The sequence below is a fragment of the Mastomys coucha genome, unplaced genomic scaffold, assembly GCF_008632895.1.
Source record: "Mastomys coucha isolate ucsf_1 unplaced genomic scaffold, UCSF_Mcou_1 pScaffold6, whole genome shotgun sequence".
Classification (NCBI taxonomy): domain Eukaryota; kingdom Metazoa; phylum Chordata; class Mammalia; order Rodentia; family Muridae; genus Mastomys; species Mastomys coucha.
In genome coordinates, this window is record NW_022196912.1 from 88812244 (window position 1) to 88837943 (window position 25700).

Consider the following 25700-nt stretch of genomic DNA (forward strand, 5'->3'; position numbering starts at 1 on the left):
TAATTCCCAGTATTGGCTAATCTGGCTGTCTTGGCTGTGACTGGGGTTGGTCATTATTACTGTTAGTGTTAGTGCAAGTGCACACATGTACACAGACACACCCATGCTATGGCACCCCTTTAGAGGTCTGAGGACAACTTTCAGAAATTGGTTCTCTCCTACCATGTTGTCTGGTAATAAAACATGGGTCATCGGGCTTGCAGAGCAGGCAGTTTTACTGCTGAGCCATTTCACTGGTCCTGGAATGGCTTTAATGAAATGATTTTTAATGTGTCTTGAAAGGTCCTGAATGAAGACCACAGCCTCTTAAAGAGCCAAGCCTAGTCAAGCCACTTCTCCAGAATCAAGCTGCACACAAATCTTTGTTCTTGGAAACCACCAGATCTCCACCCTCTGGACCTAGCATGGTGATGGCACAGACAAGCCCTTTATTCTCGTCAGACCCAGCATCTCCCTCCAAATATGAAGGTCAGTGATGCAAACATAGCTAGTCATCCCAATACAAAACCCAGCAGATATCTGGTCATGAAAAAGGAAATATGTAATAACTGTGTTGTTGGGCTGGAGAGATGGCTCAGCCGTTAAAGGCTAGGCTCACAACCAAAAATAACTGTGCTGTATGTGCTTCTATCTCTGAAGTGAGTTTAATTCATTTCTACATTGTGAGTATGTATTCATGCTATAGGAAGGACTCAGAGATGGGAACAGAGATATTAGCTAGCCAGTCTATGCTGAGAATCTGATTTCCCTTTTGTATTTGCCATTCCTAGTCCAGTTCCCAGTCCTTCCAGTTCTGGCTCTTTAATGATCTAGGATTCTCTCTTCTCTGGTTTCTTTGCCAATGCCTTTACTCACAGGCGCAGCATCCTTTGGAACTGTAACAGCTTCTATCACAGGCTGCACTGCTTCTTTCTGATGTTCGTGTGTGGACATCTACACCCCACCCCATGCCTCTGAAGGTGACATGGAGTTTGGTGATGGAATCTTGAGGGAAGTAATGAAGGTAAAATGGGGTCACAGAGATGGCCTCAAAGTTACTGTCCTTATAAGAAGAGGCAATTGGAACCTAGATAGCTACAGAACAAAAACTGTGAGGACAGGAGGGGAGGTGGATGGAAGAGGCTGCTGTCTGCAGACCTAGAAGAGAGGTCTCTCGATGCCACCCCCACCTTACTCCCACTGGCAGCCAGCATCCAGAATTGTGAAGGAATAGTTTTGGGAGGCTGGGTATATAGGTCAGTGGTAAAGCTCTTGTCGGGCTTGTGCAAGTTCCCAGATTCTATCCCTAGCACCAAAATAATAAACAAACAAACAAATAGGAAAAAATGTTATCTGAGCTCTCTAGCCTATGATTCTTGGCTATGGCAGCCCTAGTGAAATAATACAGCCTCCAGTCTGGGCTCCATGCTTTTCTTCTTTTCTTTCCTGTGTGTGTGTGTGTGTGTGTGTGTGTGTGTGTGTGTGTGTGTGTGTCTGTCTGTCTGTCTGTCTGTCTGTCTGTCTATATATATATATATATATATACATATATATATATATATATATAAAACTATGTGTGGGTGTGTCTGTGTATATGTGGTGTATGTGTGTGGGGGGATCTGTTTGTCTTTGTGTATATATGTGTATCTGTGTGTGTGCCTATGTGTATATGTGTCTGTGTCTATGTAGTGTATGTGTGTGTCTGTGTGTATGCATCTCTGTGTGTAAGTCTGTGTATGTGTGTGCATTGGCATGAGTGTGGAAGTCAGAGGACAACCTCAGGTGTGACTCCTCACCTTCTGTCTTGTTTGAGACAGTCTCTCATTATTTCACCCCTATGTACGCCAGGTTAAATCTGACTTTCAGATAGGTCTAAAAATTATGTTCTCTTTCCTGAAATCCATATTCTGCTGGTTCTTCTATAGTTCACCAGGTAACTGTAACTCCACAGGATCCTCTGTAATTTATAGTGAGCGGACTGAACCCACAGTGAACTGGAGAAGGCATCCTCCCACCCCTACCCAAGGTAACATACTAGCAAAAGATAGTGAAGTTTGATTGCTAGCATTTGGTGTTCTTCCTAAATGCAACCAATCTTTATTCACAGTTTAAAGAAGAGCTTTGAAAAATGCCCATAATATATCCCCAGCTAACAGACATAGGATAGAGATAACTGAACAGGGAAGGAAAGTGAGGCCAGTGTATGGATACACACAGATGCCAGCCCTGCACTTGACCCATTCTGAGACTTGGGGCCTTGTCTTCTATCTCTACAACCATCTCATCACTGCCTCGGCTCAGTCCTGTTGGAAGATCAAGGTGAAGAAGGACTGTATAGAAGAGCTCAGAGAGGATCTCTGGGCTGTCCTGGATCCCAGCTCTACATTCTATTCCTTTAAAAGGAAATGTCAGTGTTTCCAAGCAGTGACCGTGAACTCCAGCCCCCTGAGGGTGAGTCAGGACAGGCTTCACCAGGCCAGACTCCTGCAATATAAATTCCCAGCGGGCTCCAGTATCCTCTGGAAAACCACTCCCAACCTTGTTGAAATGCTTGGATTCCTCATTCTGCTCCAGCCCAGTGAGCTGGTCTCAGGGTAGCTTTGGTCCCTAGCATCCTTGGATGTTCTGTTGCATATCCACACGTGGTTTTGAGTTTCTGCAAAGTGATTCAGACATATACATTTTACTTTGTTCTCTCCAGGGTTTTCTGGGACTCTCAGCCCCACCCTGTCTCCTCCCTCTCTGATTTCTGCCCAGTTTTTTGCCAGCAATTTTATGCCCTGTCACTGGCAGGCTGGTCAGAAGCACATCATTAATCATAGCCACTGGGATAACTTGCCCAGGAACTGCCAGGGCCAGCCTTGAATAGCTGACGCCCAGCACTGCCTCTTCCTTCAGCTCTAGGTTCCATGATATCATTAGCATTCGGCCCTGGCAGGTGGCCAGTGCCTTAACTGGGGATTCTCAGCTCTCTGTAAGTTTTTTAAATGCTTTGGTGATGCGGGGAGGGAGACTTGTACTTTTCCAGCACACAAAAAAAGAGGTGTTAGTAGTTCATGGAAGCTTCCAGTACGTTAAAGTTCACTTGTTTTTGTTGTGATAATTGAATGGTGTTCAGTAATGTTCTTCCTATAATAGGATTCAAAAAAAAAATTCCTCCCTAGGGGAAAATTTGGAAGAAGAAAATACAAAGGAGAGGGTCAGCTCAGGCAGCGTCAGCAGTAATTTCCTTGCAACACGAGGATCACAGAATTGCACGGGAGTATCTGCACTCCGTTTAATAAATGCATCCCTACAAATTTCATGTAAATGGAATGTGTAAGAATTTAAATCATTCTAAGTGCAGCTGTATTAAGGCAGCCTGGCATGACTCGCTTTATAAAGGGAATTATCTCGATGCAATATACAGCATCCTCTTGAGCACATTGATCTTTGTTATAAGTTTGAATTTTGCATAGGGTCGATTCTCATAAGATTGGGGGGTATCTCTCTTATAATGACAATTATTCTAAGACCACAGATGTTCTTAGGCTCCAAAGAACTTTTCAAAGCTTTCTATGGTATGTGACTAGCTACTAGGATGCCATGGGAGGTTAAATGCAGACAACTGTCACCCAGAATCCTCCTGTTCTATCTCCAGAGAGATGCAAGAAATTAGCAGTGAGTGAAGGATGGGAGAGGTGATGGCAGACACACCGAGGCTAGAAGCATGAGCTGGGGTCATATTACCACAGCGCTGCCTTTGTCCTCTAACTGGGCATTCCCAAAGAATTGGTATCTCACATGTACACACATCACACCACACACACACACACACACACACACACACACACACACACTCCTGCCAATTGTTAGAATTTAGGTATGAAGTGCATTATTATGTGATTCCTACATTAAAAAAAAAAAAAAGATTAACTTTCAACTTTACTTCAGGGAGGCTTTCAAAGACAAGATGTATTTTGAGGGTTACAAATACTATTTTATTTAATTCCTAAGAGCTTGGTGATATGTGCAGTATCGTGAGCCCCAGGCAGGTTGCCCACCTGCTCTCTGCTATCTTGCTAAGGTAACCCTGAGTTGATGTGGTAAAGGGAGAAGAATAACTACAACATTCTCTTTTCCTCAAGCTCTTCCAGGCAACTGTGGCTCAGAAGATGGAGGCACAAGGCACAAGATTAAACTTGAGAGATGCTTAAGAGGGGTTTAGACTGCGTGTGTGGGGTTTTTCCTCCACCTTTCCCCCTTGTTCTTGCTTCCTGCTTCCTGCCTGAGGTGCTGTCCGGATGGCTAGACTTCTGGCACCAACTTGTAACCGCCACCCCAAAAAGCTACAAGCTAACATCTGTGAAGCAAGAACAGAGAATACTCAATAGCTTTGGAATGCTTGCCTATGGTTTTACTTGTTTAAATGAAAGTAAAATAAACTACCATATTTAAGCCTGTTTTGTTGTTGGCTATTGTGATTAGCATCTGACCCAAGCCCTACCTGGTATCAATGCTGGGAATAAGCTCCAGAAATCTATTTCCCACCCACCCGTGTCTCCACTTCCCAGGACAATGGGAGCAAGCCAGGGCTCCTAGAGCAACTACCTGCCCTTGAGTATTTGTCTAGAATCATAATCTCCTTTGTGTTTGGCACTGACATCCAGCACATGACCTGGTTAGGAGTTCAATATATATACAGATCGAACACGATGAATGACTGACTGTTCCTCAACAATTCCTCAGGGAACTGTTTCTCAGGGATTGAAGGGTCTTTGAATCTCTCCCTTCCCCAGGTTGGCATCAGTACAGAGCTTGTGAGAAATCTAAAGTGCTGTCGGACACTAAAAGAAAAACAAACAAATTGAAAATGACAGATTAAAATGGAAAGAGAGAACCCATATGTTAAGCTACATTTTAAAGACTGTTTTTGATAGTGAAGTGCGGGCATGTTTGTTTCAAGGAGACAGGAAAGGCATTATTAAGTGGCAGGAAATGGCGATCTCAAATTCCTTTTGCAAAAACATTGTGTACTGACTGTAAAAATAACAAGTGTAACTTTGTAACTAATTGAACTAATTGAAACAGTTTATAAAGGTTAAATATTGAGAATCCTTTTCCAGAAAAGCACAGTAAATAGCCTTTTCACCCTGCTGGTTCACAGCAAGTGTGTTCAGCATGCAAGCTTGTCTGAGCAGCCTCTTGCTATATATACTTAGGTTTGGAAACCCTCATTTTTTTCCTCCCTCAAGTTCCTATCTTAGATATTACCCCAAATTTGTGCGTATCTGTTAACCTGGTTCTATTCAAGGTGGTAGCATGGTGCTTATTCCAATATCCTTCCTTTAAAAACAATACGTGTTTTGCCATAACTTTGGCTTTGCTCTTTGGAGAGTCAGAGGTGTCTGATGAGAGCATTAGAGATTAACTCTCACCCCTCACTGAGAATGAGCTGAGCACTCAAGCAATCAGAGAGGCTGGAAAACATCCAGCCGTGGAAAGAAAAATATTCTATGATCAGTGTTTTGTGGCTAGGGAGCTTAGAGTTGGGAACAACTGGCTAAGCATAGGATGGTAGTTGGGCTTCCAGAGACTGGCTCCTGACCCTTTCTGAGGGCTGAGGTTGTTGTTATCTGCAGGAGAGGCACAGTGGGGCTCTCCTGAGATTCACCTCAGGTGATTAAGCCTCACGTACATCATGGTAGCCTAGGGGATGCTGGGAAGTCACCGTCTGGATTAGGTTCCAGGTCCTAAGGAGGAAGTAGTCAAAACCAATCCCTGTAGGTGTGTAAGCTATACCCTGGATAGCTTAAGTTGCGTCAGGGAAGATGAAGAGCATGAGCCATACACCCACCACAATCAAACATACTCCCAAACATCATAAATCAATCGAGAAGACCTACTGTAACCGGAGATCTCTTGATAAACACTGAGAGCAGCTGCCCCAAGGTTGAGTAGCCAACTGGGTAACACCAAGACACTGGGGAAGCAGAGTTAATCATCAAGCAGGGATTTGAAGGAGGGAAGAGGCCAAGGGGGCCAGAGGCCAGAGCCAAGCTGGCCCCTGATGCACAGACCTGTGGCTGAGATTCAGGCTGAGGTGGTAGAGAAAAGGGAGGAGGCCAACGGGAGGACCAGGTCATAAAGGAAGGAGGGTCCAAGGAAAAATACAAAAAATAGGGGGAGGGGAGCTGATGGAAGAGTAGAAGCAGAAGAGGAAGGGACCTCTTGAGGCTTCTGTGTATGTGTCCAGAGGTTTATATATGAGCTCATATATGCGGAGATGTCAGATATCAGTATCAGGTAGGTGTCTTTCCCAATGATCATTTTGTTTTCTTCAAGCAGAGTCTCTCATTGGCCTGTGACTCACTGACTGACTTGGGTAGTCTGGCTAGCCGATGAGCCTAAGGACCCCCTGTCTCTACCTCCCAGGTGCTATTACAACTTCCTGCCATCGTGCCCAGATTGAGTGTGGTCACTGAGGGTTGAACTCAGGCCCTCATTGCGGCAACCATTTTACTGCCTGAACTATCTCCCAGGTCCCTTAAAGCTGCCAGAGACTGGCCCACCTAGGGATTCATCCCATCTGCAGACACCAAACCCAGACACTATTGGCGATGCCAAGAAACACTTGCTGGCAGGAGCCTGATACAGCTGTCCCTTGAGAGGCTCTGCCAGAGCCTGACCAATACAGATGTGAATGCATGCATCCAAACATCAGACTGAGCCCGGGCACCCCAATAGAGAAGTTAGGGCAAGAGCTGAAGGAGCTAAAGGGGTTTGCAACCCCATAGGAAGAACAACAATATCAACCAACCAAGCCCCACAAAGCTCCCAGGGATTAAACCACCAACCAAAGAGTACACATAAGAGGGCCCATGGCTCCAGCTGGATATGTAGCATTGGATGGCCTTATTGGGCATCACTGGGAGGGGAGCCCCTTAGTCCTGTGGAGGCTCAATGTCCCAGGGTAGGCGAATGCTATGGCACTAAGGCAGGAGTGGATAGACAGGTGGGGAAACACCCTCATAGAAGCAGGAGGGAGGGGGTAGGGGATAGGGGGTTTGAGGAGGGGAAAGTGGGAAAGGGGATAACATTTGAAATGTCAATAAACAAAATAACCAATAAAAAAAAAAGAAAAGAAAAAAGTTTCTTTGAAGAGCCGAGAGTTGGTCAGATTAACAATAGGGAGTGACTTGCCGTAGGTGGAGGCATCTCTGAGGCCAGCCAGCCAGGCCACAAGTGCTCTAGCTGGGACTTGTCAGGCCCTTTGCCTGCCAGGAAGCAACACACCAGGAACCTCTCAAGCTCCTGTCCATGCACGTTGTTGCTAGGCACCCAGGAGCATAAAGGGTTATTGATTGGCTAGCACTCTGATTCAGGATTTTCTAGCTGACCTCCTGGCTCATAGAGAACTTCTCCACACCAAGATGGCAGAAACACCAGGCTTGCCTTCTCATGCTTACTGCCGGAGACTCCAGGGGCTGTGGAAGAAAAGATGTTGAGTTGTCTGACTAGTTCTGATAGGGATCCGTGGGCTATCTCAGCAAAGGAATATGATAAGAAATGTAGAGACTGGGATATAGCTCAGCAGTAGCGTGCTTGTGTAACATGTACAAGACTCTAGATTTGAACCCATCACTGTGGTTAAAAAAAAAATATATCACTGTAGGGTTTGGAGTTGGGTGATGGGGAGGGTTCAAGGAAATGGGATGTTGTGTATTGGGTGCTATCAGAAATAGGGATGATTATATGATCACATGTCTTTAATAATTCTTAGCTAGAAGGCAGGAGAAATGAGGTAAGACCAAAGTTATAATTAGTAAAGAAACAGAAGTCACCAGGTATTAGCCAGGAAGGGGCACTGTTGATCACTTTTGTGGTTTGGACCATGTTCTTGTTTTTTTGTATGGGTCTGGACATGATTATGGAGTAATCTTGTTTTGTTTGTTTTGTTTCTGCTCTGTTGTGCTCAGAGTGGCCTGGTCTGCTATTGATGCTTCATGGAGAAACTTGTGTTCAGAAGAGCCTGGTGCAAGTGCCAGGCAGGGCGTGGGTAGCTCTCGAGGCTTTCTCATCCCAAGAAAAAATGCAGGCTGTATCTAAAGGCAACCAGAAGACCTCAGAAAAAAGAATCTGCGGTTCCACCGCTTGCAGACCCCAGGAGAAACTCCTCTTGAAGGCTCAGAATGAGGCTGAGGAAAGCCAAGCTCTGGTCTGTGGCTGTACTGTGGATGAGTAACACACTCGGGCCCTAGGACAGAGGGTGCGTGTTAGTGAGAGCAGACAGCCCAGGTGAATAATAAAGCACATGGCCTCAGAGGCAGGCCGGGCTGGGTATATCTGAGGTCTGTGCCTTCCATGCTGAGATCACTGGAAGCCTTTATCAAAGAAGAGAGCAGTGGGAGAACCTCTCCTTGTGAGGCAGAGGCTGGTCTGTCCCTAACATACTGGGGACCAGGGCAGGAGCTCTTAATTTCTTCTCCCTTTTGGAAGTCATGGTTCAAAGAAGGGAGTGTTCCTTTTCCATTGCTGCTGGGACAAATTGTCACAGTTCATTGCTCCAAACAACAGGTACTTGGATAGTTCTGGAGGTGGGAGCCCCAATATTAAAGGTTGTTTCCAGAACCTTGTAAAAAAGACCTATCTTCATAACTCACCTAGCTTCTGGAGACCATGTACACCTTCTGTGACCTGTAGGTCCTTCAAAGATGACAGCATGGAATCTCTGACTCTCTCTTTCTGCCTCTCTCTCTCTCTTCCTCTCTCTCTCACACACATTCTCTCTCTGACTCGCTCTTTCTGCCTCTCTCTCACATACATACACATTCTCTCGTTCACATACATATTTTCTCTTTCTCACATGTTCTCACACATATATACATATATACATATATATACATATATACACACACAGACATTCTCTCTGTCTCTCTCATACACAAACACTCTCCCTCTCTCTTTTTCTTTCACACACACTTTCTCTGTCTCTCTTGCTCTAGGTGTGTCTCTCTGTCTTTCTCACACACACACACATATTTTCACACACAGAATCTCTGTCTTTCTCATACACATACGTTCATACATACAGTCTCTCTCACTGTCTTTCTCTTTCTGTCTCTCTCTGTGTCTCTCTTTCTCTCTGTCTCTCTCTCACACATACTCTTTCTCTGTCTCTTACTGTCTCTCTCTGTGTCTCTGTTTCTCTCTCTGTGTCTCTGTGTCTCTGACTCTGTCTGTATGTCTGTCTCTCTCTCTCATGCACACACACACACACACATTCTCTCTCATACACATTCTCTTTCTCATATACTCTCACATACACATACACTCACAGAGACATTCTCTGTCTCTTTCATACATTCTCTCTCTCACACATACACACTTTTTCTGTCTCTCTTGCTCTATCTCTCTCTCTCTTCTCTCTCTCTCTCTCTCTCTCTCTCTCTCTCTCTCTCTCTCTCTCACACACACACACACACACACACACACACATACACACACACACACTGTACACTTCCATTATCCTATCTCATTCTCAGACTCTGACCTGCCTCCTTCTTGTAAGATCCCTTGTGATTATCCTGGGCTGACCCAGATAACATGCGTAATCTCCTATCACCAAGTTCTTAATGTAATAGCATCACCAAGGCCCCTCCACCACCTTCAGTAGCACTCTCACAGGTTTTGAGAACTAGCATCTTTGGAGAGACATTAGCCTCTCTCTTGCTGGTGGTCAGAGAGCAGAGATCTGAAATGTGTCTCAGACTGTTCAGCTGGCTAAACGTATCATTAACTAGCAAGGGCCTGCTGACTTACCTACTAACTAAATGAGTACTTATCTCATTAGTCCTGGGAAGTTATTGTGGAGACTGCACGACTTGACTTCATATACCTAGAACAACAAGAAGTGCTATCAAGTAGAAGGCATAGGTCCAAAGCTAACTATAAAACCTGTGACTTGTGGGCTTCAAAATGGCTATTTAGCGATATAAAAATTTAAAACTGAACGAGTTGAGTTTGAGTCAAGTCCTGTCTTTCCAAATATTTACTGTATGAACTTGACAATGCAGCAAGTCCTCTGGCTTTCACTGTGTATGAGGTTTTGGAAGATGGTATTTTTCACAGCAGTGGTATGCTGTTGAAGTCAGACATCATAAATAGGAACACACACAAAATATGACATCTTTTTTTTTTCTTCCAAGGAAGATGTATAATAAATTCGGCAGTGGGATGATAGTCAAAACCTCCACTGCCCAGTGAACCAGAGATTCAAAAGGGACCTTCCCACTGCTCCACTTTTTACCTGCTGAGGGGGTCAAAGGGCAGCAAAAGGAACAAGAGTATGTAGCACCTAAAATGGTTATTCAGAAACACGCAAGGTGTGCTCACTGCAGCACCCCCATGTGATGAGTATGTTCACACAGGTGAAGCTGACTTTCTCTAGAAAACAATGGTCTGATCATATTTAATGGTAAAAGCATAAAATGGATCATTATTGTTTCATTGTGGTGCTAGAGATGGAGCCCAGGGTCTTTGGCAGGATAGGTCCTACTCTACCATTAAGCCAAACACCCAGCCCTCTTCTGAGTGACTTTTGAAACACTAAAATGGTAGGCCAAGACTTGTCCTACTGTCTGGAACCATCAGGAACCAGATGCCTTCTCAGCATAGGCCAAAGACACACCAATATATATCTGTTCATTCTACACTCCACTCTCCAGCACTTGGCTGTCTCAGTCCCTATCCTTGGTTCTGGGGACACAGTGGGAGTCAAGACCTCCCACTCCCCATGGAGTTTAGTATCATAAACCAAAGAATTCACATGGAAGTGCAGAATTGTAGCTAAGATTCTCCAAGGCAAGGTTCATAGTCACGAGAGTTCATCTGAGACATCTGACTTGGCCCCTGGGCTGTGACAGCTGAACGAGATCTGAGAAATGCTTATGTGTGTCTCATGGGAAACAGAATACAACAGCATTTCTGGCTGAAGGAGTGGAATGAACAATGGCAAACACAAGGTACACAGTGTGTCCAGCCTTAGAGAAGGCCAGTGGGTCTGCACTCTAACCATTAGGGGGAAAGAAGTCATGATACAGACCAGGGAGCTGGGCAGGGTATGTTGCCTCCAAGGGTCATCATGTGGACAGGTACCATCACTGACCAGGCTGGGGTGTCATTTCATATCACCCAAGGTTGAGTTTTGATTTCAGTGCTGCCGGGAGAATCTCATCATTGCCTGTTTATAATCTGAGAAGTCTATTAGATCCAGAATCAAAGAATCACATTGTTACCCTGTGTAGGTTGGTAGGCTGCCCGGGTTGTTCTTGGGTGTCCACAGCTGGTCAAAGGCCAGCACACAGGCAGTGGGGATCACCAACAGCTGCCCTGACACTTTAGAGGCTTTTCCAAGTCTCTCTCACACAGGCTCCCACCAGACTCCCACACAGCAGCTGAGAAATGAGTGTGTCACCATGGGTAAGATATCTAGCAACTTGTCCCAGTGACAGGGCCCATGCGGACCTTGACCTCATGTAACATTTCCTAGATTTAAAAATGTGTTTTCCCTCAAACCACAGCTGAGTCACCTACTCTTGCCCCAACTCCTCCCTCCATCTCCCTCTCCCTCCCCCCTCTCTTCTCTCCTCTTCCCCCTCCAAAAATCATGGAACCGTAACTTTTCCAAAGTGGAAGGGGATCTTAAACAGAGTCACTGCAGCACCCTTGCTGTGAGAAGTTCGAATGTCTCTAGACACAATAATATTTTCTTTTAAAGAGACTAGAAGTGCTATTTTCCACTAATGGAAGAAACAAGTGCTTATTCTAGTCCTTTCTAGTGACTCACTATTGACTCCTAGCACATGTACTGTAATGGAAAGATTCTGTCCTGTTATTAAATTCACTGTGACCTCAGAAGGCACATCACCTCAAGTGCTCTTTGCCTCCACACTCAGAAACAAAAGCATGGAGTTACCATAAATGATGATCATATACTCTTTGTACATCAAAACATAGTGTGTGCACACACAAGACACACAGAAACACCAAGACACACTGACAGAAACACACAGTCATATAGACTCACATGGACATACACGCAGGCATACAAACATACATAGACACACATACAAAGATATACACATGCATACACACACACACGTACACATGGACACCCAGAATATGAACCCAGTATAAAAGCAGATGGGTCACATAACTGAGTCTATAAAACCCCTCACTACTCACCCACTGTCACAGAGCTGGAAAGAGGAATCCCAACAACTGGAAAAAATGGAATAAAAATGTGCTGGTAATTCAATAATGACACAATCATCATACTTTTTTTTAAACATTGTACTTATTTTAAAAATCAGTTTATAATACCATAATCATTCAGTGGTGGTTCTTCAAACTTAGTTTAAAATTCACTTTATAAGAGCTTATTTTTAATATTATATGAGGAACTTGACCATTAACTTGTAGCAGCACAGCACTGTAAGCTTAATGTTTGTCAATGAGCACATACGTTCGCCTCACAATTTTCAGGAAAGTTATAAAGTGGCTAGGATGTGTGCTCCTGAAGAATGCTACACACAATGTCATGAAGTTCTAGATTTTATCATAATTCTGAATATTTGAAAATATAATAACAGTGTCAACTGTGCTGTTTCAATGTTTAAGTAAAGGAAAACCCCAAATCCCAGTGTTGCTTTTTGCCTTTGTGTTTCCTTCACCTACACAGAACTGAGGGAATACTGGCTCCTTGCGTCAGGGTGCTCCAGGATGCTCTAGGATGGTCCAGGATGCTCTAGGATGCTCTAGGATGGTCCAGGATGCTCCAGGATGCCCCAGGGTGCTCCAGGATGCCCCAGGATGCTCTAGGATGGTCCAGCATAGTCCAGGATGGTCTAGGATGCTCCAGGATGGTCCAGGATGGTCCAGGATGCTCCTGGGTGCTTTGGAAGCCTGGCACCTCTGATGAGAGAATGACTAAAAGGATGGGAGAGAGAAAGAAGGAAAGGAGAGGGAGAACAAAAGGAATGAAATGTCGAGGGAAGAAGGGGAGAAGAAAAGATGGTCTGGTTTAGGGTGAAGAGAGCACTAAACATTGCTTCTGCCTTTGCCATCACTTCTCCATGGAAAATGGAAACCAAAGACCATTGCCACAACAGATTTTATTCTAGATAGTATTGCTGGAGTTCCCTGGTAAGATAACAGCTCTGTGGCATTTCCCTGGACAATAGGAAGCAAATGTTCCTTTTGACAGATGGAGTAGTTTAATTCTGGCACTACTGCTATGTTTAATTTGCTATGGTAACAAAAACTATGTTGCAGAAATTCTTACATCGCTGGTCTATAATTACTATCTTCTCTTTTCTAAGGACAGATGACTTGTGAGTCTCAGAAGGAGAATCATAGTTTTGTAAATGTTTTTTTACTAACAACAAAAATAATAAATGCTCATTTTTTGAATAATGTGAAAATATAAACAGATATTAACAAGAAAATAAATATCACCTGTTCAGATATGATGGTTACTAGTATCTGGTATTCAGATTTTTAAAATACAAATGAAAAAAATGATTATACTTATTCCATTGTAGGTTGTGTGCATTCCATTGTGTAATGCCTCTGTCTATCTTTTTAAATTATTGTGTAATTTATCCAGTTTCCTTTGACAAATATTTAGACTTTCCAGTAGTTTGTGGTGATAAATTACGTACTAAAGAACATATGTATGGGGCTGCATTAGATGGCTTAGCAGGTGGCACTTGTCAACAAATTTGACAACTTGACTCCAATCCCTGGGACCCACAGGGCAGAGAGAGAGAATGGAGTCCTGCAGTTGTTTTCTGATACACACACACACACACACACACACACACACACACACACACACACTAAATGTTAAAAATCTTAAAACAACAGTCTTGCCTGAAATTTTTTCCTACATGTATCCTGCTGTTTCCTTAGGGTAAATTATTCTTAGATGTGAACATTTCTATGTGATTCTTCATGTTTTGAAAAGTTGTTTCAGTTTGCCCAATTGCCCTCCAGAACTTTTGAATCAATTTACACTCCCTGCAAGTACATCCATGTTCCTATAAGCCTGTGCCCCTCAGCTCTAGCTATTAGCATTGTTTTCAAAGCGTTCAGTTTTATGAGTTGAAAAGTATTTTCATGGGCACTTCATTTATTACTAGCAAAGTAAAATATTTTTATGTTTATTGTCCATTTATATTTTGTTTTTTGTAATTTGATTATGTTTGAACTATATCTTGCCTTTCTACGAATTTCTAAGAGATCTTCATAATTAAAAACTATCTAGCCTTTGCTGTCTATCCAGTTTGAAGAGTCTTATTTCACAGAGTACTCAAGCTCTTAGAATAATGGTTGGTGCTTTTAATTGAAAGAACAAAGTCAATTTACTTTATAGTTTGGTAAAAGAGAAAAGGTTTCCCCTGGCTCATAGTGTTTCAGCTGTACAAAGACCTAGAACACCTTCTATCTAAATCCCCTATTTTAAGGGGTGAATGCTAGAACACAGACTTATTTCTTAGTTCTAATCTCCAAGCAGAATGTAGATTAGAACTAAGAGTAGACCCAAAACTGGATTGTAGAATTGGGACAAGGACCAAAGTCTGTTCTCCTGAAATGAAGTCGAGTGAAAAGAGTTCCAATGTGTCTCTCAAAGACAGCAAACAAGGCAGATTAATCCAGGAGTGAGCTTTCAACACTCAGAATCTAAGCCTTTGGGGGGAATGAGGTTCCTGAGCTCCACTTTGAGAGGAGAGTGAAGTACAAAGTGGAGACCTCACAGATCCCTAGTAAGCGCACAGGTCCCCAAGTGGAAAACCTAGGGCAATCCACTCAGTACTGAGCCTTGCAAGGGAACTTCAGACACTTCTCAGCATGTCTCCTCTCACCATAGCTGCCTTACATGGATCATTCAGGTGGGAAGGCTTTAAAGCACTGGCACTGGAACAGGAAGCACGTGACTCTCCCAGGGCCACATAGGAAACCCTTCCACAGCCCAGGCCTCACCGGAAGCACTGAGGATGCTTTGTGAGTACGTCTTCTATATTGAGAAAACTCTCAAACTATGAACGTTAAAATCTACAGAGTTGCATGGTTAAAATAATTTTTGTTTGTTTGTTTTTGTTTTTGGAGAGATGGTTCCTCTGTGTAGCCCTGGCTGTCCTGGAACTCACTGTGTAGACCAGGCTGGTCTCCAACTCAGAAATCTGCCTGCCTCTGCGCCCCCAAGTGCTGGGATTAAAGGCATGCGCCACCACTGCCCAGCCTAAAACAATAATTTTTAAATATGTAAATGTACAGAACTTAGTAAGATTAAAAACCAAAGAGCCAGCCCTCCCAGTCCCACCCTTTCTACTTGTGGAAATGGTTGGTTCCTAACGTGATTTTGTACTTATATCTATTTAATAGGAAATACAGTTAACCAGTTTAAAATTCAAAATGTGCCAAAAAATGGATCGGGGGACATTTCCCTCTCACATTAGCCTAGAAACTCAGCTCCTAGTCTCAGAGAAAGCCAAATTCTGCTTTCTCATGCATCCTTCAAGTTTGTTCTAAATATATTCAGATACCTAAGGATATCATACATATTTTTATCAAGTATTGTATACAATGCATACTAAAACACTGTTCTGTACTTGGATATTTTTACTCCATAATACATCCTGGAGATACTCTAGATTCATTCAGAAAGAGTTACTTGATTCTTCATTGTGGCACCATTATGCTCAATAACATCAACAAAGAATATTTTGCTTAACCATTTTCCCTGTGCTTGGATGTTTATGTTATTCCCAATTCTGCCGTAACAACGATGCTATAATTGAGATATTTTTACAAAAATTTCTGTCATTTTGACAGAAATTGATTAATATCCCTACTTAGAACCTACCAGATCCATGCCCTCTCAGTGATGTAGATGGGCCTATTCCCTCACCTTTCCTGAGTGTTGTTAGCCTTAAAAAAAAGAACTTCATTAATATAATAGGTGAGTGATGTCATCTCAGTATGGCTTTAACTCGTATTTCTCACGAGTGACTTTGAGAATCTTTTCATATATTAAGAGTAGCTTGTAGCTCTTGCTGTCTTACCCTCTTTCCACTCTGTCCCTCCCTCCCCATTCCCCTCCCCCACCCCTCTCTCTCCATGTTTTTGTGGCCAGCCTCTACTCCTCCATTCCTCCTCTCTCCCTCTCCCTCTCTCTGTCTGTCTCTACTACCCACTCAATTCTCCTCCCCATGCTCTAAGTAAACTCTATTCTGTACAAAAAGAGAGTAGTTTGTATTCCTGTCTTATAAATTTCCCACCCCTTTAATCCTTTTCATCTCAAATATGGTAGGTCTTTTTCATGTGACTTGTGAGTGGTTTTCGCACACACAGCAGGGGAATTTGCAACTTGATCTGTGATCCCGGTTGCACATGTTTTCCCCTGTTTGATGTCTTTCAAATGTGTTTCCAAAATGTTTTTTTATTTTATTTTTAGTTTATGGATAATTTTCAACAAGGACTTTCCTATTCTAGGACAATTGAAGACACAGAGCTAAAAAGAGAGGTATATCCTATTTGAAAGGAGGGGGTCTCACCCAAAGTCTCTACTGCTTTGTCGATGCACCACATCTGACATGGAGTTAAAATGGTCTAGATACACCAACAGTCAGTCAGACTCACGTGATCAAGAAACCAAGAGGAGTAGAGTGGAAACAGGCAGATGCTGAAACTGCAAGGACAATAACCACCATTGCATGCCAGAGAATAAAGGGTGCACAGTTGACTCCGTTGCTGGCTCTTCCAGGAGGCTTCCTGCCACTGCCACCGCCCCCTCATAAGCAACGGTCTCGTCTCTGCATGAGCAGGACCATTTGCCTACATGTCTTGCTGAACTCACCACCATACTTTGTGGTTCAAAGCACAGAGATTGTAAAACCACATCACATTCAAGTTCAAGACCAACCACTTGTTAATTGTGGGAGCCTGGAAGAATTACTTGTCTTATTTGTACCTGCCTCTGTTTCCCTGCCTATAAAGTGGAGTTGTTAAGAAAATTAATTGGGAAGTAATTGCTGACGCAACTGCAGCACCCTGAGCTCTTATGTAAGCCTGCATAACTTGAAGTTTAACTGACTTTGCCAGGAACTTTTCGATGAAATGATCTGAATCTGGCTTCTGCTCTACTCTTAAAAAATTTCATCTGTTTGTATTTTAATGTGTGCGAGTACTTTTCCTGCTTGTATGTCTGTGTGCCATGTGTATACCTGGTGCCCTCAGAGCCCAGAAAAGTGTATCAGATGCCCTGGAACTGGATCACAGATCCTTGTTAAGCACTGTGCAGGGCTGGGGACCAAACTGAAGTCCCTCTGCATGAACATCAAGCACTCTTAACCACTGAGTCCTCTCTCAGCCCCTACTGCTCTATTGTAATCAAATATTTTCTTTATCTTACTTCCACATTCACTCTCTACAAAAGTTTTCTTTTTATGCGCCGTTGGTGAAACCCCAAACCGAACTCAGAATGGCTCAGTCCCTCAATGTCTCTACCCAAAGACAGTCTGTGAAATGTGATAGACTATGCTTAACTTTCTCTTCTAAAGGCTAATAATGCCTGCTTCTTAGGTGTAAGCAATGGGGGTACATTTGGTCCCATCGGTCTGTCTGGGCTCAGTGGGTGAGTCCACTGCATTCCAGAGCCCAAGCCACTAGGGCTCTGTCCAGTTTTGATTATCACTGACTCTTCACTGACTAAACCAATACCACTAAACAAATAAGTGAGAACCCTGTAATTCCAGGGCCCTACCACATAACAACATAGCTAATCTTGACAAAAAAATACCTCTCTAATCTACAAGAGCTTTTGATAGTTTTCTGTTTAGTACCATTCTGTGTGTGATCTTTGCTATATATAAGAGCATTGATTTTGTTCTTGTTGTTGCTGATGTTCAGTTGGAAAAAATATCCAGCCCAGGGATAGAATCATATATCAATCTAAACTAATCACGACAGTTCCCTCTGCCAGCAAGGTATCAGCGTTCCACCACATTATCCTGGCTAATGAGCTTGAAAGACTTGTCCTCTGGGAGAGTTTGGTAGGAGACAGAACTAAAAAGAGAATACTCTTCGGGGCTGTCCACCTTGGCACCTCACATTTTAAAGGTGATAGGATACAAATGTTAATATTCTGAGTCATGGGATCGTGTAGCTGCCATCAAAAAAAGACGGAAGAAAGGCCAAGATGACCTGTCTGACCAACACTCCCAGTCCTGAACTGGTAGCACATGTCTTGTGTAAAATCAAAATTGTCTTTATTACTTAAGCAACTGTTACTGGAATTTTCGGTTGCTAGGAGCCCTTTTTATTTTTTCTGAAACTCTTTGTTCTTTGGCATTAATCCAATTCTGTTTGCATTCACTGACCAAATAAAGCTGGGTCAGCATTTTAGGAGTTCTGCTTTTACCCTGGCTCTCTCACACATAGGCTTTGACCTGGGATGAATGTCAGATGTGACATTTCCAAGTACCCAGAACTGAGTATCCAAGTGGTTACCGCTGGGATCAGGTAGAGCTCCAGGTCAAGGCTGTAGGGTGGGAAGACAGGGTCAGAGGGCTGAGGAGGGAATACTGAAGCCAGGAAAGCAAAGGGAAACAGGAACCTTAAAAATTAAAGCGAGTGTACATGTGTGAAGTTGTGGAGTGTCCACTTAACTTGTACAAAGCTCTAGGCTTAATCCCAGCACCACACAAACTTAGTGTGGTGGAACACACCTGTTCCTAACAAGATATGAAGCATGTTCCTGAAATCCTAGGACATGGGAGACAGAGACAGAGAGACTGGTTGAGATTAGCCTGGACTACAAAGTGAGTTTGAGGCCAGCCTAACTATGTAGTATGGCCATGTCTTTTTTTAATTGTTTTTTATTTTGTTTTTGTTTTTGATTTTTTGAGACAGGTTTCTCTATGTAACCCTGGCTGTCCTGGAACTCACTATGTAAACCAGGCTGGTCTCTAACTCAGAGATCTGCCTGACTTTGCCTACCAAATGCTGAGATTAAAGGTGTGCACCACCGCCACGGCCCAGTAACCATGTCTTAAAAGAAAAAAAGAATATCAATCCCCACCCCAAAACTAATTTTGCAGTTCCTGCTAAAGGTCCTCCTTCCCACTGTATGAATTTGACAAAACAATTTTAAAATTTACATAGACAAATTAACACCTACAAGTAGCTAACTTTGAAAGGACAAACAAGCAAAAAATAGATTGACTTAGTAGATATTAAGGTGAGTCGCAAAGCTATAATTTTTAAAGAAAACAAAAACAAGATAAAGAGAATAGAGAACCAGAAAATGAGGTCAGCTCTCCATAAGAACTTGGCATGTAGTAGAGAATGAGACAAGTCTCTCAGGAGACAGTAGATGAATCTATTACCAGTATCGGGCAATCCAGCCATCCCTAGACCACCCAAAAGAAAGACCAAAGATCCCCCAGTCTTCCATAAGGGTCCCCGAGCTCCACCTACTATTTGGCGGTGGTCTCTGCCTCTGCTTCAGTCAGCTGCTGAGTGAAGTCTCTCAGAGGACAGTTATGCTAGGCTCCTATCTGCAAGCAGAGTACAGTATCATTAATAGTGTCAGGGATTGGTGCTTGCCTGTGGGGTGGCTCTCAAGTTGGTTATCCCCTCAGTCTCTGCTTCATCTTTGTCCCTGCTCTTCTTGTAGGCAGGACAAATTTGGGGTTGAAGTTTTTATGGGTGGGTTAGCATCCTTATCCCTCCACTGGGAGTCCTGCCTGGCTACAGGAGGTGGCCACTTCAGGCTCCATATCCCCCATTTACTAGGAGTCTCAGCTAGAATCATCCTCAGAGACTCCCTGGAGCCTCCCTCATCCCAGGTCGCTGGCACATCCTAGAAATCCCCCCACTGCCCACCACCAATTTCCATGCACTCTTCAGGCTCTCTCTCCCAGGCTTTCCCCACACCTGGTCTCTCCACCCCACTTCCTCTTCCCATCCCTTCTCCCAACTTGTTCCCTCCCTCCATCCACCTCTGCTACTACTTTATTTCCCCTTCTGAATGAGATTCAAGCATCCTCCCTTAGGCCCGTCTTGTTATTTAGCTTCTTTGGGTCTGAAGATTATAGACCACTGAGCTCAGAGTCTTGTGGAAGAGTTGGAGAAAAGATTGGGGGACCTAGAGGGATAAAAGTCTCCATAGAAAAACCAACAGTCAACTAACCTGCACCTTTGGGGGCTCCCAGATACTGAACCATCAACCAAAGAGCATACATAGGCTAGACCTCCTGAACATATGCAGCAGATGTGCAACTTGGTCTTCATAACAACTGGAGCATGGGTTGTCCCTGACTCTGTTACCTGCCTGTGGATCCTGTACCCCTAACTGGGTTGCCTTGTCTGGTCTCAGTGGGAGAGGATGTGCCTAGTTCTGCAGTGACTTGATATGCTGGGGTAGGTTTGGGACCCAAGGGCACCTTCCTGTTCTCAGAAGAGAAGGGGATGGGGACTGTGTGAGGGGAGGACTTGGAAGTGGGGCTACAATTGGGGTGTAAAGTGAATGAATGGATGAATGAATTAGAAGAAAAAAGAAAAAGAAACACCAAAGGATTAAATGTTAAAGGTAAAATTCTGTGCTAATGAGGGGAAAATGTGAGAATATCACTGTGGCTTGGAAGTGGAGACATTTTGTAAAGAAAAGCAAGAATTAAGAACTAAGGAAAAGGAAACTTGACAGATTTGTCTATGAAGTAATATTAAAGTTATTCCAAGTCAGAGGTGGTGACATGGACCTTTAGTGTGTTAGCACTCCAGAGAAAGAAGCAGGCAGAGATTACAGAGTTTGATGCCAGTCTGGACCACAGAGTGAATTCCAGGACAACCAGAGCTACATAGTGAGACCCCTGTCTCAAAAAAAAAGAGCATAAACAAAGTCAGCAGGTGAATGACTAATTGGAAGATGATATACAGCATTAATAGCAGCCAGAGAAATGCAAATTAAAGGGTCGACAAGAGAAAATCACCATAAAAGACAGCAAAGACACAACGGTAGTGGAATGTAAACTGATAGAGTCATTCTGTCCAGGAACCAATCAGACTGAAAAGTAAAACCAAGCGAGCATAGTCTGTAGATCATAAAGATATACGGAAAGGGTATTCATGTGTCCGTGCATGTGTGTGTGTGTGTGTGTGAGTCTGTTTGTGTGTGTGTTTGTGTATGAGTATGTGTATATATGAGTGTGTGTGTGTTTATGGGTATGAGTGTGTGTATGCAAGCACTTGGAAAAAACATGGGATTTGCTAATAAAGCAATGGCTTGGTTAAGCATAAAAAGATGGATCACACTAGTCAAACTACAAGTACTAATGGGATTTACATATAATGACGGGGATGTTTTGCCAAAACATAATTTACATTATATATACATGTATATATATATAAAAATTTTAATTTAATGATATTTGTTTGTTTGTTTGTGGGAAGGGGAGCACATACCACAGCACCCATATCATTGTCAAGAAGATAACTTGTAGGAGTCAGTTCTCTCCTTCTGCTGCGTGGGTCCTGGGGATGAAACTCATGTCATTAAGCTTGGTAGCAAGTGCTTCACCCACTGAGCCATCTCACTGGCTCCAAATCTTGGTGATTTAACCGTGGCAGTGGCATCACACCTAAGTAGTGAGCTCCACAGCAGACTCCTAAGGGCCAGTAAAAGTAAATTATAAATACACAGGCCAAAGAACTCTTATGCGCTCAGATTTTAACATACATGGCGGTCCATTCAAGATCATCTGTTAAAAGAAAATAAAAACGTAAACAAAAACAAAGAAACAAACAAGTAAACAAATGAAAAAAAAAGAGCTAGTCCCCTACCCCGAGATCCTGAACCTGCATTTGACACGTACACCAGAGGTGATTTCTCCCGTAAGTGTACTTGGAGACACCTTACGCTAAGTAACATCAGGAACATCACATATGAGTGGCAGGGTGGTGGCCGCAGGGCATTTGCACAGTGACAGCAGCAAAGGCAAGAAACATAAGCAGCTGGCCCTGTCAGCACTGACTGCTTTTCTCCCATCGCTTTTCATGAGCCAATCCCAGTGGGCTTAGCCCAAAGGGTTCGGATGATAGAAGTTGACGATTACCATCTGGGGAGTATATATCCATGGACAGGAAGCCGCTGGAGGCATCTTCTTCCCAAGGCTGCCACCGGATGTGGTGCTTCCAACCGGATGTGGTGCCTCCAGGGGTTCTAAAGCACACAACTTGCTCAGCCTGATTCATAGCCATCTCTCTGTTGAGCCTCAATTCAGGGGACAGTGGGCTATAAAAAAAGACACATGTGAGACGAAGCCAGATGCCAGTGCTTAAAGACTGGGCTGATGAGAGAATGGCCAGACCATCTCTCAGCAGATCTAATGGTCTCTTTCGGGGTGCAGATGGCCTGAGCAATAGAATGCTGTCATTTCCACAGCATCTGCTTCGCTCTTGTCCCTTTGGTCTCTCTGATTCTGCTCTTCGCTTCAACAGCTGGACTGTTTTGTGGCATATTGTACACCATGTGGTGGAGCATCCTGAGTGACTGCTGTGACCGTGTGCAGATGGGATGTGGTCTTCGGTTTGCCTTTAGGGAATGTCGGATGGTACGCTCGCTTGGGCTGCATCCCTAGCCACAGAAACCCACCTCCTTGTGAACTGAATACAACCGCCTCAGTCAGGAGCAGACTGTGGGCTGCTTCCACTATTATTTATCCAGGCACTGCTCCCCAAGAGGCCCAGGGCACTGATGAGAACTTGGGCTCACTGTCCCCTTCCAAATATGCAGAGTAGCCTGGTTTCCTAAGGACAAGGAAGTTTTTTTTTTTTCAAATTTATACAAACAGACCGGGCATATTTGTGGGTAACCAGGTAACAAGCCCAGTCTGAAACTCCTCTGGACAGGGTAATTCATAGCTCCAGACAGAAATGCTAATACGAACACAGACACTCCAAGGAAATACCAACAGTGGAAAAGATTAAGAAATGATCCCACATATAGCTCTCTCTCTAGAAATCATCTGATTCTCCAACAGACCTCTTTCTTTAAAAAGAAAGAAGGAAAGAAAGAAAGAAAGAGAGAAAGAAAAAGTGAATGTTTTCATGTAAAGGAAAAACAAGAACAAAGAAGAGAAAAGGCAAGGAGTCCAAAGATGAAAATATTTCAGGCTTATTAATAACCGCTAGGTTTTTTTCTCTCCTTAGGAACTAGCTGTTTGATGGTGATTGTATGTGATGTGTGAACGGAAGCCCATGAATCTGAGGCTCCTGTGTATCTACAGGACTGCGTGTCCCTGTGCCCACTCTAATGAGACGCAGGGCAACTGCAGCTTCCATTGTGCCCAGCATCCCAGGGAAGCTCAGAGAGCCATTCTTCTCTGGCAGTAATGTGTTTGCTTAAGCATGAACATCAGTGTCAGAAGCATTTAGTGCAAAGCGACCCTTTTTGGGGGTGAAACAGTCATTACCCATCTGCGTGCCTGAGAATTCATTATTCCTATTTATTGGGAGGGCAGGGTTAGCTAAAAACTTCATATTTCTAATGCAACTAAAAAAATGTAAAATACACAAAGTAACAAAAGCCCCACTGCTTACAAAGTCATCTTCTAAGTGAGTCCAAATGAAAACTTCACTGACTTGCACAAGGGATGCTTTCCTGGAGGACCAAAAAAGGGCTCCTATGTGAGACATACCCATGGCCTCTCTTATGTAGGACACATCCTCCTGGCCCCCTCAGCCCTGACTCAGAAGTGAGTAAAATGAAAGATATTTTATACCTAGCAAAGCCTATACAAAGCCAATGCGCCTAATTAGTGGGAGTTTTGCTTGTTGGGTAAGAATTTGATTTTAATCGCTGAGTCTTTCTTTCAGAGATGAGCACACATCCCAGTAGACTATGGGCTTTCTCTTGTCTTTCTTGCAACAGCAATGAATGCAAACAGAACTGAAAAGTGCCCCCATCCCTATTGCCCGTATGGCATTCATTTTGAAGGTAGCTAGCCAGGGCTAAGCCAGGGATTACTAACCGGGCCATGTGACTCTGAGCTCTCATCCTTCCTGATGGTTCATGCTTGCTGGACCTCAGCACAAGGCAGAACTGAAGCTAGTAAGACACCAGTAAGATGCCATCTACCTTTGTGATTTTTGGATATGCTGTGTGGACCTGGTCCAAATCAAAGCCCTTTCCTGTTCCCATTCCCCTGTGGGTGTCTCTTACCAGCTTCCTGAGTAGATGGCCACACAAGAGGAGAGGCAAGTGCTGGTTCCTAAGTTCAGTTCCCAGAACCATTAAATAAAGTAAGGCAGTAACATTAAAGTAAGAGTGAAAGTAAGTCCAAGACGAACTGGTGCTGGTTTCTGTCAAGCACTGACAATTTAAACAGTGTTAGTGATGAAGGCCCCTCCCTGTAAACTCAGTGCAGTGGCCGTTGTCCTCAATATGGGTGGGCTCAGCCACAGAGATGTCAGTCACAGGTTGGAACCATGAACACTCCCTCCTCAGCACGGTTTCCAACCGCTGGGATGTCACACGTCCCTGCATTTAGACAGGTTCAGAACCAACAGGGACATTAGGGAGATGTACAGACAAGGAGACCAGAGCATGTGTTATTACCTCCCTGTTGGGCCACGGGTTATAAAGTGTAGGGTATGCTACTTGTGTTTGTTATATCCAAATTTTACTTCATATTTGAAATATTTTGCTGACTTTGAATAGCATGAAAATTAAATTTTGCTTTTTATTAAAATTGCTTATTGTCAAAAACCCCAAAGAGAGTGTTACAGTGTTCTTTGTGCTCCACCTCTGCACTTGGCTGTGTTGCCTACTGTGGCTGCCAAAATGAATGTGTGTGTGTGTGTGTGTGTGTGTGTGTATGTGTGTGTGTGTGTGTTCTCTCTGAGCTTCAGTGGCCAGTGTGTGTGTGTGTGTGTGTGTGTGTGTGTGTTCTCTCTGAGCTTCAGTGGCCAGAGCTCTGGCCTATGACTCAAGACTCTCCCTTCGTCCTCCATAACAGCATCAGGAATAAGGACTTGTAAGGACTCAAAAATGCAAAAGTATTTACAAGTTGCTGTATCTTGAGTCAAGACTCCTGCTCTATGACCCAGGCTGATGGTGCTATGTAGTCTATAATCGTCCTATGTCTGCCTCCTGAGTGCTAGGTTCACAGGGATGCATCGCCATACTTGGCTTGCAAATCATTCTTATGGGAATGAAGTGCCTGTCAGGAGAGTGTCTAGGAGCAAAGATGTTTAAGTAGGCCCTCCCAACACTGTGATGTAGCTGAGCGTCCAGGCATTGTGACGTAACTGGATGTCTGGCACCTTAGCCTCTGTTCATTTGTCAAGCTTGATTTCCATTTTTTTTTTTTTTTGAGCTTTGAAGCATCCTTAGCAAATTTCTTTGTGTGAAGTTAGCAAAGTTAAATTTTTTTTTTATTTTTAAAGATTTTTTTATCTTATTGCTTATTAATGTGACTATGTCTCTGTGAGCATGTGCAGGTGTCTGGGAAGCCAAGAGAGGACTGGAGTTACAGACAGTTATGAGCAGCCTAACTTGGGTGCTGAGAATGGAACTCAGGTCCTCTGGAAGAGTGGCAAGCGCTCTCACCTGCTGAGCCATCTCTCCAGCCCCAGAACTTCTGAACTACGTCCAGAATTGTGACATGCAGCATTAC

The 25700-nt window shown here is 43.6% G+C and overlaps 1 long non-coding RNA gene across 1 annotated transcript; it reads left to right on the forward strand.

Moving 5' to 3' along the window:
* Positions 1–6169: 6169 nt before the first annotated feature.
* On the forward strand, positions 6170–17191 carry LOC116080435. Its single transcript, XR_004114431.1, has 3 exons — positions 6170–6264; positions 14891–15024; positions 16516–17191. It is a non-coding gene; the product is annotated as an uncharacterized LOC116080435 (long non-coding RNA).
* Positions 17192–25700: the final 8509 nt, after the last annotated feature.